The following is a 12728-nucleotide window of genomic DNA, read 5'->3' on the forward strand; positions in this document are numbered from 1 at the left end:
TTAACCAGCATGGCTATCCCCGGCTGACCAAGAGAGATCTGTGCCCTTTGGAAGGGCTGACAGTGACTGAAAGGGGAATGGTAGGGAAGGGGTGAGGGCCTGCATTCCTGCCGGTGGGTGTCCTTCATTGTTGTCATCCCAGGATAAGACAGGCAGGGCTTCTCCTGTGATAAGAAAGCAGCTGTTGCCAGGGAGTAGTTTCAACTGTCACTAGATGTTTATGGATCAGGCCTGTTTTTCCTGGAATTTCAGGTGACTCGTAGCTAAGGGAATAGATGCAAAATAGAGGCCGATTGCTGAATCTTCAAGCCTGCAGGTGGCTGCCCCTCGGATACCTGCAGGTGAAAGTGAGAGTAAGTCCCTGTTGCATAGACAGTGGACCAGGGGACATAGGACCCATCAGAGGCAGGGAAGAGGGTTCTGAGTGAGTCCTGGGGTTGCTGGAATAAGCTCATGTCCTCACGGATAGGAGGAGGAGGGACGTGTGTTGGTGATCTAGGGGTTAAAAGGGAAAAGAGCCAGCCGTCCTTTGGGGGATCTGGGGCAAAGAGTTAAGGATGACTTCTAGGGTTCCTGCTTGAGCATCCTGCGTTGGTAGCCAGAGATAAGGTCAAAGTCGAATGCGTGTTCACATGTGCTTTCTATAATAATAATAATAATAATAATAATAATTAATAATAATAATAATGATGATACTGCATTTACAAAGCGAGCAGAACTCTATTCAATAAAGATCTTGAGGAGGGGCTGGGGATGTGGCTCAAGCGGTAGCGCGCTCACCTGGCATGCGTGCGGCCTGGGTTCGATCCTCAGCACCACATACCAACAAAGATGTTGTGTCCGCCGAGAACTAAAAAAAAATAAATAAATATTAAAAATTCTCTCTCTCTCTCTCTCCTCTCTCACTCTCTCTTTAAAAAAAAATTAAAAAAAAAAAAAGATCTTGAGGAGCCTACTCAGTGTGTGATCGTAGGCCCACAAGCGATGCTCAACAGGCCCCGAGGACACATACATTAGCGTACGCAGGATACACGCACTGCTGTACTCAGTGAACACACACAGAACAGAGGAACCAACATTTCAAAGCCAACCTTGACTTGAACGCCCAATCCTCTCCAGGTGCACGTCTAGACAGGTGGGGTCACGTCAGGGTCCTTCATCTGTGTTGGAAAGCTTCGGCCTAGACCCATCTCACGGACACCCGGGGGGAATAGTGAGGAGCACAGTCCACGTGGAGGACAGAGCGCCAAGTGGGGCTTGCAGAGCCTGCCTTTTTTAGGGAGGAAAACCACAGAGGTACAATGACATTCTTATCCCTTGTACGATAGGATGATCAGCAAGGTGCACGCCGTCAACTTGACTGACCACTGTTGGAATTGACTTTGGTCACCAGAGAAAACGTTCATCCTTCTTCTTCAAAAACTGCAAAGTCACTGTTTTATTCTCCTTTCCATGTCGAGGTGTTGGCAGAAGATCATAACGCACATTCCGTATTGAAGAGTGGGTTGTTGCGCTCCATCTCCTGGAGGGCCTCGTCTCCTTTTGGAACAGATTTTCATCTTGAATCCATAGTAATTAAGGTATTAAATTACTATGAAGATATTGAAGGCTTAGTTGTAAGAAGCCCATGATGATAGGTGACATTAAAAATGATCTCTCTCCTGATTAAACCCGTTGTGTATAAAAATTAAGCACATTAAATACTAATGTATATAATATTGACAGGTTTTAGATTACATTTCATGCTGCAGACTGAGAAATATCTCATTTTTCAGACCTAATTTGTATCCTCGGTTGAGTCAGCTTTGTCACTGTGGTGACTAAAAGAACTGACATGAACGATTTTGAGGAGGAGAAGTTTATTAGGGACTCACAGTTTCAGAGGTCTCAGTCCATAGTCAGCTGGCTCCATTCCTTGGGCTCAAGGTGAGGCCGAACATCAAGGCAGAGGAGTGTGGCAGAGGGAAGCAGCTCACACGGGGATCAGAAAGCAGAGAGAGAGAGAGACTCCATTGGCCACATGCAGCATATATACCCCAAGAGTGGGCTCCCAGTGACCCACCTCCACCAGCCACACCCCACCCACCCAGTTAACCCAATCACAGGATCAATTCACTGATTGGATTAAGAGTCTCGGGCTTCGATCGTTTCTTCTCTAAACCCTCTCGCTGTTCCACTCCTGAGCTCTTGGGGGACATCTCATGTCCAAACCATAACACCTTTCTTCTGAATGCCAACACTTCATAGAACACTGGGTTGGAAGAAGGACAGACCAGGGGAAGTTTGCTTTGACACAGCAAAACAAATTTCCTCACATGACAGTCTTTGGATTCAGGATTCGACTGTCTCTACCAATGAGCAAAAATGGACCCGACATTTGGTCACATGAAGAAATCAATCTGAAATAACAACCAGGGACCCTTCTCTTCATGGTTCTCAGGTAAAGATGGCGGCATGGTCTGCCCATCGTCCTGAGCAGTGGAACGGTTCCAGTGGCTCTGGTCTCCCAGGAAGCTCTGCAGGGAAGGTTCTTGCTGAGAAGCTGAGGAATGTTCTTCCGGGGACTGTGCAGGAAAAATCACAAAGTCACCTCCACGGCCAAGTTGTGAGACTGAGAAGCATCAAATTCTGGAATGCCACAGCACTCCCATGAAAGACTGCGATGGTGTTGGATGCCTCAACACATTTTTACTGAACATTATTTGGTCACCATGACACAAGCCTGAGAGAGATAAGGCTGTTGCCGACCCGGAATATACGAGGAAGTGTCCGGGGATTCTTGCGCTCTCTTTCCATCATGTCCACCTGTTTTCCTGGGACTGGCAGGGAGCGCCTGGGCCATGCCTAGGACATGTGTTGTGTGGAGTGAAAAATCCCAAAGAACTCTGTAGGTGTTCCAAAACAAGAAACATTTCATCTTTTTAGTTACTAAATCAATACAAGCAAATCCTTTTATCAGTTTGCAGAGTTTTCAAGTTAATCCGCCAAAAAAGAAAGGCACCAGTAAGATAATAAATTTCCTTATAAGACTGATGGGGGTTCACCACTGACCTCTTCAGAAAAGTGATATAAAGTGTCTGAAACGGCACTGCAAAAGTTGTCTTCTGAAAACAGAATTCATAGTGTTAAACCCCTGGACAAATAAACACATGAAACAGACCTAAAATCAAGAACACTTCATGTCTCAAATCACTGGGAAAAAAAAAAAAGAGAGAGAGAGAGAGACTTTTCATAAGTAGTTTTGGGACATGGTGTGGGCATCTGGGAAACTGAGGCCAGTTTTTCACAACATACACAAAAAGGAACCCTGTAAAGATAGGAACTAGAAAGAAGCCATGCAGGGTCTCCCTGTCCTGGCTGCTCCCACTGGGAACTCTGGGAGTGGACCCTTCTAGAACTTTCCTTCCAGCTGCGCCCCTTCCCCCCCCCACTCAGTCGCCCCGTGGGCTGTCAGGGTCAGGCCTTGCACCTGTGCAGGAGCCTTGGCCTTGTACCAGAGACCGCCCCTGGCCAGCACACAGCTTCCAGGCTCCTGCCCTGTGTTTCTTCCTCTCTGGTTGCCTCATACCATCCCTCCACTTCAAAAGAGACCACGCAAGCCTTCTCCTCACCCCCTGTGACCTCTGTTCTATGTTTGGAAAGTGTCTCCAGGCAGTAAGCCCTGGTGACCCTGGGCTCACAGCTGTTTGCATCATCTTAGGAATTCAGCCCTGGTGCTGTTTTCTAAAACCTGGAAACAGCTGCCTCAGGGGTTTCCCCCACTGCCTTCCCGCCCCACGCCTCTGGGGGACTTGGAGTTGAACTCAGGGCCTGGTCCTCCAGACCAGTGCTCTGCACGGAGTCACATCCCCAGCCCCTCAGGTCACTGTTCCTTAGGGTGGAGCCGCAGGCCTGCTGGACTGTGCCCTGGGGCTCTCCGCTGGTGACATCAACGTGCTCAAGGTATCTTGTCACTCAATCCTGTAGGATTTCCTACCATCTGGATTTGACAGATGGCGACCTCACGACCTCATTTTACTCCTTCATTTATCTTCTGTGTTTTCTATGAACTTTTTCTTTTTATTTTTTAGTTGAGGATTGACTCAACGCCTTTATTTGTTTTTAGGTGGTGCTAGGATTGAACCCAGTGCCTCACATTGGCAAAGCAAGTGCTCCACCACTGAGCTACAATCCAGCCCTTGTGAACTTTTTTTTTTTTTTTTAATATCTTTAGTGTAGATGGCCACAATACCTTTATTTTGTTTAGTTAGTTTCTTCATGTGGGTGCTGGGGATCGAACCCAGGGCCTCATGCATGCTAGGCAAGCGCTCCACCACTGAGCCCCAGCCCAGGTCCCTATGAACTTTTGATTGCAGCTACAGGTTTGTTTGTATTTTCTTTCTTTCTTTCTTTCTTTCTTTCTTTCTTTCTTTCTTTCTTTCTTTCTTTCTTTCTTTCTTTCTTTCTTCTTTCTTTCTTTCTTTCTTTCTCATAAAAAATTTCCAATATTGTACAATTTTTTTTTCTTTTTTTTTAGGGGGCCCAGAGCTGGGGGTCTGCAGGAGTGGGTGAGTCTTGCTCTTTTATAGACCCCAGAACCCCCCCCCCGACCTTCCATGTACTTCCTTTTGCTTCAAAACAGAAGACACATAAGTCTGCCTAGTGATATGAAAATCAGGTTCTAGTGTTCTGTGCTGAGCCAGCCCACAGAAAGTTCCCCAGGAACCTTTCATGTTTGGTTTCCATTCCTGTTCCCTGGCTAGATACAGGTCTTTGCTAGAGTCACAGAGTGGTGCTTTTTCTAATCATACTATTTCTCCTCCGATTACTAGATGCTTTTTTTTTTTCTGAAATGAAACATTGGTGAGTGAATTTGTTTCTAAATAAAAAGAACTTGATGATCAAGTTCAAATGCTTCATGACAAAAAGCAAATGGAGACTTTGCAATTCAGACCAGAGACAAAGGGCTAATTTTTTTTTTTCAAATTTTTTTTTTTTAAATTTTCAATATTTATTTTCTAGTTCTCGGCGGACACAACATCCTTCTTGGTATGTGGTGCTGAGGATCGAACCTGGGCCGCACGCATGCCAGGCAAGCGTGCTACCGCTTGAGCCAAATCCCCAGCCCCGACAAAGGGCTAATTTAAATATTCCACTGAATCCTGAAAATGACCAAGATATAAACAAAATATGCAATAAAAATTGTGCAAAGATATGAGGTTATAGTTTCTAGGAAAAAAAAAATTACAAAGCAGGGCTTGCTGGCTTGCCTGTAATCCCAGAGACTTGGGAGGCTGAGAAAAGAGGATTGCAAGTTTGAGGCTAGCCTCAGCACCTTAGTGGGGACTTGTCTCAAAATAAAAAAATAAAAAGGGCTGGGGATGTGGCTCTGTGATTAAGCAGCCCTGGGTTCAATCCCCAGTACAAAACAAAAACAAAAACAAAAACCCAACCAAACAAACAACAACAACAAAACAATTTACAAAAGGCTCTAACACAAAGAAAAATAATTTCACACTTACAGTAAGGTAAATGAAACCAAAGCTATAATTTCACTTTCTTGACTATTACAAGGACTATGATTACAATTTTTGATGGTGAAATTGTGGGATAAAGGACACTTTTATACATTTCCTTAAAAAGAAGGTACATTTACTCTTCCTTTTTAAATCAACAATTTCAAATTTAGAGATTGCTCCTCCAAGTATACTTGTGCATTGTGAAGTTTATATTTATAAATTGTTATATTTATAAATGTTATATTCATACTTTCTACAGTAGCAAAAATATTAGAAGGAGCCTATTGATTATGGATTAAGTAAATAAAGTGCATCGAGACATGGAACAAGGGGCAATTTTTTTAAAAAATAAGGCTCTTTCTGTAGTTATCTGGAATCATATAAGAGGTTGTCAGAAGAAAACCTGGAAGAATTCTTTCCCAACTACTTTCAAGAATAATGTGCCTAAGACAAAAAGCTCCAATAAAATAAATGTAATAGTTGATAAAATTGGCTACCATAAAACAAAAATCTTCTGCATATAGCCAAACAACCAAAGTCAAAAGTTGAAAATTGAAAAAGTATTTCCAGTCTATATCATAGATCAGCCATTAATATCCTATAAAGATATAATTTTCCAAACTCATGAAGAAAAGCTTCCAGAAAAGAAGCAAAGATAGGAGCCCTTGTGAATTCCTGGGATTTGATGAGATGGGACAGAAAAATGAATAGTGAGATGATAGCTCTAAACTGAGATCGGTTAATAATCACATATGTAAATAAATGGCAGTGCAGTGGTGCATGCCTGTATTCCCAGGAGCTGGGGAGCCTGAGATAGGAGGGTCACAAGTTCAAAGCCAGCCTCAGCAAAAGGGAGGCCCTAAGCAACTCAGTGAGACCCTGTCTCCAAATAAAATACAAAAATAGGGCTGGGGATGTGACTCAGTGGTCAAATGCTCCTGAGTTCCATCCCTGGTACCCACTCCCCCCCCAAAAAAGTAAATAAGATGAACACTCCTAGAGTAAAAAGCAAGACCTACACATATACTCTCTAAAACATACAATCTGAATATGAATGCACACGTATGTTAGACAATAAGGAGATGGAAACCAGATACTGCGCAATCATAAGCATAAGGAAGCTGGAGCTTTCTTATATTAATTCAAATGAAACTTGAAATTAATTCCAAAATTGCAATAGAAAAAGATGTTTCATAATGAGAGAAGGCCAACTCATTAAACTGTCTCAGCAATTCTAAGTGTGCATTCACCCGTAAAAGAGCTTCAAAATACATGAAGCGAATTTTATTAGAACCGAGTGGGGAAATTTGCCAACACAATTTCTAGTTAAAGAAACAAGAAAAATAAGAATAAAAGAAGGTTGATCTAATACTGTAAGTCAACCTGTTCATTGATATTAATAAAATGTTATGCCACAAAAACACTAGAAGACATGTTCTTTTAAGTGCATATGAAATGTTCAGCAGGTTAGTTCTTATGCTGGTGAAATAAAGTCTAATATGTTTTAAAACATGAAGACTGTTTAATAATAATGATAACTATTTAGGGAGGGAGAGAACTTTGGGAAGCAATGGATTTCCTTGGTCCTGGGGGTTGAATCCTGGGGCGCTTAACCACTGAGCCACATCCCTAGCCCTGTTTTATATTTTATTTGGAGGCAGAGTCTCACTTGCTCAGCCTTTGTGAGTCCCTGAGCCCAGCCACATGGGCTGTGCCCTCAGACTTCACTTCTGAGAGGCCGTACCTTTAATGCTGTCGCACTCGCCCTTAAGTTTCAACACATGAATTTTGGGAATCAGTGGGTGTATGGCACTTTGAAAATATTAGTGCCTACAGACAAATTACTGTCCACAAAAAAGGAACCACCAACTCTAAAAAAAAAATGGATAATCATATTACCATATTTTATCAATAGGCTCAAGATTAAAATATTACTTTACCAAATTGACATAAAGAGTTATAAAATGATCACACTTCGATTTGAAATTGCGACTGATTTCATATGCTCATTTTTTACTTCTGTGAATTCTGTATTTGTTTATTTATACGTAGTTCATGAAATAATTTGTATTTCTCATATATTTTAGGATATTTTCCTAGGTTGTTTTTTTCTTTTAAAATATGCTTTCTTATGCCTGAGGGATTTTTAAAATTGTCATTTAATCCACTTAATTTTTCTTAATTTTTGAAATTTACTTATAAAGCCTTTCCAAAAAATATGAAATTTTGTTATAATTTTACCAATTGTTTAAGTATTTTAGAATTTATTTTATTTACATGGTAAGACTGGAAACAACTTTATAGCCTCAAAATAATTACTTAGTTTCCACAACACCTTTCAGCCAGTTTTTCTCAATTTCCTACAAAATTATACTACCAAATATCATGGGGTTTTTGTTGTTGTTTTGGGGTACCAGGATTTGAACACAGGAGTACCCCAGCACTGAGCCACATCTTCGGTTCTATTTTGTATTTATTTAGAGACAGCGTCTCCCTGAGTTGCTTAGCACCTGGCTTTTGCTGAGGATGGCTTTGAACCTGCGATCCTCCTGTCTCAGCCTCCCCAGTTGCTGGGATGATGGTGTGCACTATCATGCCCAGTTAAATATCATGTTTTTAATTTTTATTTATTTATAATACGATGCTTTTTTTTCTATATCTATTTATTTTATCAGTTTATTTCTCTGTTCCAAAATTTAAAAGTTATTTATTATTTAAGATAATTTTTATTGCTACATGTATAGAATTTGTTACATATACATTCTGTGACTTTTAAAAGAATGAACCTTTCTATAACTTACATACAATGTACTTTTCAAATATTACGTATTGGACTGGGGCTGGGGCTCAGGGGTAGCGCACTTGCCCAGCATGTGTGAGGCACTGGGTTCAAGTCTCAACACCACATATAAATAAATAAAATAAAGGTTTATCAACAACTAAAAAAAATAAAAAATAAAAATTAATATTACTTATTGCTTATACTTCCCATTTATGACTCCAGATGAATTTTAGAACATCTTTTGATAAGTTATTACTAATATGATTATAATTATATTAATAAATTCAACTAGGTAACCTTTAGCAGCTTTTCAAAATTTAATCTTTTTAGTCTTACCTGTATATTTTCCTAGGATTTTAAAGTTTATATTAGATCACTTTCTAAGCTTTTGGTCCCTCTATCTGGTGTCTGTGTGTTTATCTCTGTTTATTTCTGAAATATCATATCTGCATTGCTATTTGGGGTGGAATCATTCCTTTTAATATATTCTAGTGATTAATACTAACACTTGTTCTCATATTTTGTTCTTAAGTCATGAGAGGACTATTTTGCCTTTTACTTTTAAATAGCATTTTAAATGTCAGTGAAGGTGTCTGAACTTGGGAGACATAAAAGTGAATAGGGGTTTGAATAACAGCAGGCTCGCAACAGACGTTCACCAGTGAATTCTTCAAGCATTTAAGGAAGAAACATCAATTTTATAAAGTGTCTTTTCAAACAAAAGGGTGAGTGCTTTCTAACTTATAGGACCAGTTGTAAGCTTGGTAGCAAAATATCGCAAGAATAATATATGAAAATATGTTCTTCATGAATGTAGATGCAAAAACTTTTAATAAAAACACAGAAATGAAATTTAAAAGTACAATCTATCATGGCCTAGTGGGATTTATTCCAGAAAAGCAATGTTGGTTTAATACATTTAAAAATCAGTAAAAACAACCAATTACGTTTACAGAATAAAGAAACCACATGAATAACTACACAGAATAAACACACACACATACATTTTGATACAATTCAATGCCCATTTATGATAACAAAATAGGAATTCATGTTCAACAAAAAGAAGTATGCAGGGCATGGTGTATCGTGGAGCAAGTTGCATCAGAAAAGAGGAAACTTGACTTGCTGCCTGCTGCCCGCTTCCCAGTCCTGGGGCCACAGGTGGCTGAGAGAGCACCTAGTAATTAGAAAGAAGGCATTGCCGTGGGTGGTGATGAAGAATCGACCACCTCTAGGATAGGCTCAGACCCTTCTGCCCTCAAGGACAGCTCTGTCTCCCATTACTGCCTGTAGGATGGGTGCACACGTGAACTCTCCCCACCTGCTGACCTTTACCCTGATTGGCTGCTGTACATTATATGAGCTGTGTGTGTTTTCTCATTAAACAAGATCCTGCTTTGACGGTTCTCCCTGGCCTCTGATTGTCCTCTGGGAGGGAGGGCTGGGTACGAGCAGCCAGTTGACCTTTACCTTTCTTGGCCTGTCCTGGCCGGGGCATGCTCCCCCAATCTCTCCCACTGGTCAGGAGAGAAGGGGGGGGGGGTTAAAAACCCCGACAGAAGTAGAGATAGATTTCCTCAATATGATTTTTAAAAGTCTCCCGTGAAGCCCTCTACAGCTGATGCCATACTTAATTCCTAAGAGGGATGGAGCAAAGAATATCTCATTGTCCTGCCATTCCCAGGTCCCAGCAGGTACAATAAGAGAAAAGATGGAATAAAATGTTCCTAGCTTAGAAAGTGAGAGGTAAGACTTCTAAGTGCAGGTGGCCTGATTGTGGATGCGAGAAGCACTAAGAAACAAAAACCTGCTGCGAGTATAAATGAGCTCAAGAAGTCGTCAATGTAAAGTTCTGTTTATGCAATCAATCGTGTTGTATAAAAAAGCTATATAGGGCTGAGACTGTAGCTTAGTGGCAGAGCACTTGCCTAGCATGTGTGAGGCACTAGGTTCGATGGAGAGCACCACATAAAAAAATAAATAAAATAAAGGCCTGCTGTCCATTTATAACTATAAAAAATTTTTAAAAAGAGCTACATATACTTTTGGGAAATGAGATAAAACTGTTTCACTGACAATAACATCAAAAGAATAACATACTTAGGAATAAATGTAACAAATAGCAATCAAAGCTGATTCACTACAAAACATTTCTCGGATAAATTAAAGAGAATACAATTCAGTGGCGTGATATGCTACTTGATATTATAAAAATGTCAATTTCTACCAGACTGATCTACAGTTTTAATACAATCCCCTATCAAACCCCCAACTTATATTGTTTGTAGAAACAGAAATATTGCTTCTAATCTTTTTCTTTTAAGGTACTAGGAACTGAACCCAAGCGTGCTCTACCACTGAGCTACACCCCTTTTTATTTTTTATTTTGAGACAAGGTCTCACTAAATTGCCCAGACTGGCCTCAAACTTGTGATCCTCCTGCCTCAGCCTCCAGAGTGGCTGGGGATTATAGGTGTGGGCAGTGATTTGGTTCTCACATTTATAAAACTTTGAAACTTAGAATAGCTTCAGTAATTTCAACAGTGTGATCGTTGTGTGCTCATGCAAAGCTGACAAATGGAAAGTAAATCAGAATAGCGAATCCAGCCAGGCAGGGTGGTGCATGCCTGTAATCCCAGAAGCTTGGGAGGCTGAGGCAGGAGGATTGCAAGTTCAATGCCAGACTCAGCAACTTAGCAAGGCCCTGAGCTACTTAGCAAGACCCTGCTTCTAAATAAAATATAAAAAGGGTTGGGGATGTGGCTCAGTGGTAAAGTGCCCCGGGTGCAATCCTGGGTACCAATAATAATAATAATTAATAAATAAAGAGAGAGAATCCAGCCAGACTTAAGAATTTAGAAGGTTTTTTTTTTTTTTTTTTTTTTTTGGTGGTGGGGTTTGAAACCAGGGCCTTGTGCATTCGAGGCAAGCTCTTTACCAACTGAGCTATCTCCCCAGCCCAGAAGATAATTGTTTTGAAAATGGAAGCAAGCCCATCACTTTTGCCAGTAATAAAATTCAAATTTTTAAGCAAAAAAAATGAGAACTTTGGAAAATGTGTGTGTTGTAGTGAGCTTGACACCTTCTGGAAACTTAATAACATTTCTGAATGAAATTAATGATGTGATATTAATATTTGAAAATTCTGCACACTTCAGTGAAGAATGATCTCCCAATTATCAGTGGGTAAAAGAATCACTCAAAGATGGCCATGAATTCTTTTTTTTTAAATCTGTGAGCCAAACCCTGATAGAACTGCAAGAATAGCCAAGTCCACACTTACAGCTGAGGCCCCGAGTCTCTTCACTCAATAACGCATGGAACAACTCGCAGAAAATCAGCAAAGATACAGAACAACAACCAGACACTGTGAGTCAAAGTTTATTACACACTCCACCCAGCAATATCAGAATATATGTTCTTTCTGAGTAATCGCACAATATATATCTAAGATAGACCACAGCCTGGGCTATAAAACAAATATCCAAAAAATTTAAAAGGATTCAAATCATAATGTTCAGCGATGAAAATGGAATCAAATTACAGATCAAAAACAGAAAAATAACAGACTTCCAAATGTTTGCAGACAAAACAATACACTCTGAATAATCCACAGGTCAAAAGAAAGTCTCAAAAAAAAAAAATACTGTTAACTAGCCAGGTACACAGTGGTGCATGCCTGTAATTCTCAGTGACTCAGGAGGCTGAGGCAGGAGGATTGCAAATTTGAGGCCAGCCTTAGCAACTTAGTGAGACCCTGTCTAGAAATAAAAGTAAGTAAATAAATAAAAAGGACTGGGGATGTGGCTCTTTGGTAAAGTACCCTTAGGTCCAATCGCCAGGATCAAAACAACAACCACCAAAAAAACTATGAACTGAAAGAAAGTGAAAATGTGTACGTCAACACTTGTGGGGCATCCTAAAGCCCAATTTCCCAAGAGGGAAATTTATAGTACTAAATGTATGAGTTAGAAAATGAAAAAATTCTCAGGTCAATGAAGCTCCCACTTCAAGAACTACAATATAGGAAAAAGAAAACACACACACACACACCCCAAAAAAAATAGAAGGGAGGGAATAATGAATATAAGAGTGGAAATCAATAAAATAGAAAAAAATAGAGAAAATCAATGAAGCAAAGAGCTGTTTTTTTAAAAAAGATCTATAAGATTCACAAACATTTAGCAAGATTGACAAAGCAAAAAAGGGAAGAATATGTTGGGCACGGTGGCACACATCTATTTTCCCAGCAGCTCTGGAGGCTGAGACAGGAGGATCATGAATTCAAAGTCAGCCTCGGCAACTTAGTGAGGCCCTCAGCAGCTCAGTGAGACCCTGTCTCTAAATAAAAAACAAAAAGGGCTGGGGATGTGGCTCAGTGGTTAAGCACCCCTGGGCTCAAAACTTTTACAAAATATTATCAGATAGAGTTCAGCCATACATAA

Source organism: Urocitellus parryii, chromosome 13 (assembly GCF_045843805.1).
Source record: "Urocitellus parryii isolate mUroPar1 chromosome 13, mUroPar1.hap1, whole genome shotgun sequence".
In the NCBI taxonomy this organism is placed as follows: Eukaryota; Metazoa; Chordata; class Mammalia; order Rodentia; family Sciuridae; genus Urocitellus; species Urocitellus parryii.